This window comes from Octopus bimaculoides, chromosome 1, assembly GCF_001194135.2.
Source record: "Octopus bimaculoides isolate UCB-OBI-ISO-001 chromosome 1, ASM119413v2, whole genome shotgun sequence".
Taxonomy (NCBI): domain Eukaryota; kingdom Metazoa; phylum Mollusca; class Cephalopoda; order Octopoda; family Octopodidae; genus Octopus; species Octopus bimaculoides.
The window spans coordinates 69,788,224-69,791,659 of NC_068981.1; positions in this window are offsets into that span (position 1 = coordinate 69,788,224).

A 3,436-nucleotide genomic window follows, 5' to 3' on the forward strand; every position below is an offset into this window, starting at 1 on the left:
TATATATACATACATATATACAGACAGACGGACAGACAGAAAGATAGATAGACATATACACATGCACATACACACACATACATTTATACACGTATACATATACATACACATATACGTATATTCAAACCAAATCATATAAACAAACAATAAAATTAATAATAACAAGCAAGGGGTCGTGCACAAGTAATATATTAGTTTGATGCTCATTAAAAGAATGGGTTTTTGATGTTTCGATGATAGTTCTTCGTCGAAAAGAAGAAAAAGAATGTCCAAAGAAGGAAAAGAAATCACCATGTGTGTATTTACATTGATTCATCCTTCATCCACGCCGAATGAGTTTCGCTTTCGATGTTGCTTCTGAAAGTAAAATATATTGTATTTAATGTATTTATAACTGTACATCACGTAGATGTATATTTAAGTGGTCTGAACTGAAGGCAGCGTAACAGATGGGCTCATATATAAACGAAAGATTAATCCTACCAAACCAACTAGCGGAAACCATTCTAACATATTGAATTTGAAACAAAATCGTGATACGTATTATATATGTGGAACTTACGTATTCGCTCTATAAACCGTGCCATTTTGCATTTTTCGGTTTGGTAGGCAAACCATGGCAACTTAATTAATATCTTCAGATGAACCATCGGTGCCTTTAGCGGACACTATTCAGTCACAGGCCGTCACCTACATCTATCTGGGAAGTGTGGCTGGCGTTACAATTTTGTCTAGAGTGAAAAGCAGTGTAAAATTAATTCTCTTCCGTAAACTTCTATCCAACCCAGAGGCCACACATAATTTCCTGCAAATAAACAACCTCCGTATCCTGCACAGCCCCAAGACACATAAATGTCCTAAATACCCTGGCCATTTTCCCCCTCAAAATTTAGCCCTCAGTAAATCATAAGTCTCTGCAAACTTATTGAATCAGCAGATTACACTCTCACAGCGATTTGTTTCACAACACATTCACAAGCTTCAAGCACGTCAACACAGACCTTATTGCACATCAACACCTCCGACTGGCTGCTGCTTCTCTAGTTTAATGTAAACTGTACCAAGTAACGACCCAGCATATGCGTTTCAATGCAAAACAATTACAATTTATAGACATTATATTAAAACCATCTTAAACATATATTTTCACCTTATTCACAAAATCGAAATCCCTTGCCCTAAGTCCCCTATATATTTATGATAGCGCTACCCAAAATCAGAGCTTCAACAAGACCTAGAAAATCGGACGAAAAACATGCATCTACTCAAATTGGCAAGCGTCATTCAACACCGCAATGTTTGTAAGATCAACATTCAAACTGCGAAAGAATTGTCTGCTCATATATCCAAATTTGCAATCAACTTCGCTTTGACTACTGCGATAACACTTAACCGACCACCATGTACTCCAAAAAAGGTAGGCATATATGCCAAGTGAGGAAATAGGTTCTGTTCGATAAAGAAAAAATACCAGCGGCCATGAAATTGGCCCTTCCAATCAATTAGGATCAGGGACTGTTTGGCGGTGTACTGCTGGACTCATCCACTGCAACTATTTAAAACCTTGAAAAACCATTACTGCAGAAACATATTGCCATGAAATTGCCAAAATGAACGAAAAACTGATACTCTTCCCTCTCAGACTGGTCAACAGATGATCCAATCATTCTTCATGACAATGCTCGACCACACGTTTCACTAATAACGCTCCAGAGGTTGAGGGAACTACGAAGTTCTTCCCCAACCAGCTTAATCTCCAGATCTTCCTCCTAGCGACTACTCCGTTTTCAAGCACCTTGATAGTTTCATGTGAGGAGAGTACAGAAATCAAACCGATGTTGAATGTGCGTTAAAAGAGTTCATCAGATCCAGAACTTCAGATTTTTATGTTACCGGAATAAACAAAATTGTAACTCGTGGGTAAATATGTGTATTTACTTTGATGAATAAAATTTTCGCATTGTTGGAATATTTTGTGATGAATTCATATTTCAAACGTTGCTTAAGTTTTACTCAACCTTATATATCGTGTCAAGAATATTTGTAATTTCCCCTCGGAAATATCCGTAGCTAATGCTAGTATAAAATTTGTAAGGTTACTATTATGTACATAAGCACATCTGAACATGAGCATTTGTGCATTTCAATTTGCAAAGAGGGTAATAGGTTATACAACGTACAGAATTCAAGAAATATATATATATATATATATATATATATTCAAAATGTCTATTGAATGTTATCATCTCTGAGGGCAGTGCTTTCACCTGTCTCATAACACAGCCCTTTCGGGAGAAAAAGTATTTGGTTTATACTTGATGCCTTTTGCAGTATAATGATTTACGTTGATTATATATTCCCACTCAAGGCTTGCCATCAGACATTCAGGAAATAATGCGAAGTGATGGAATACATTCGTAGTCAATATGTATTTGTAATGGTGGTAAATAGATAGAATTATCAGAGCGACGGACGAAATACATTACGTTATACTCCCAACTACCTATGTTTAGGTTCTGGCTGAAATTCTGCTACGATCAATTCTGCGAATCACTTTTCCGAGTCGGTACACTAAAACTCCGGTTTGAACTGCAAAGGAAAAGAGTAATACATACATGCATACATACGCTAGAAGCCACAGTATGCGTTCCCTATGAATCAGTCTGTCGGGTCATACTGCCACATGGTGCGTCTTTGTTTTGCAACGCTTCCCTCATCGTCGCTTTTTGCGATGGCTGAAATGAAGGAACGGAGAGCTTCCATAAAATTCTGTTTTCTGCTGGAGAAAATGGCATCCGTAAAAGTTGTCACGCTTAGATTACAAGGGCGCTAACAGGAGTCAAATACAAGATTCCAGTTGGTTTCACGTTTTAGGAATGGTCAAATATCGCTTGAAGACCAACCTCATTCAGGACGACCGTCAACCTCCCGAACGAATGAAAACATCATGAAAGTTGATGAACTGATATTGGAGGACGGTCACCAAACAATTCACGAATTTGTACATATGACCGGTGTGACCCGGAGTCTTGCCGACGAATTTTGTGCGAGGAATTGCGAATGAAAAGAGTTGAAGCAAAATTTGTACCTCTCTTACTCACAGAAGATCAAAAGCAGTCAGGAGTGAATGCGTGTTGCGAACTGAAAGAACAGCTGTAAGTTGATCCGCAGCTTTTTTCTAAGTCAGCAGTGGTGACGAAAGCTGATTCTACGGAATTTGCAGATGTAGAGGAGATGAAGAAAAAAAAACGACCGGCGCGTGAAAAGGCATTACTTCTCGAGAGTTCCAGTACTGTTTTGTATACTGGAAAACGCGTTTCGATTGATAAATTGCTTTAAATAGAGAATAATTCGAAGACGATAAAAGTGTAAACATGTAAAAACAAGTGAAGAAAGTAATATCGGAAAATTCCTATTTCTTTTGGGTACCTCTTCT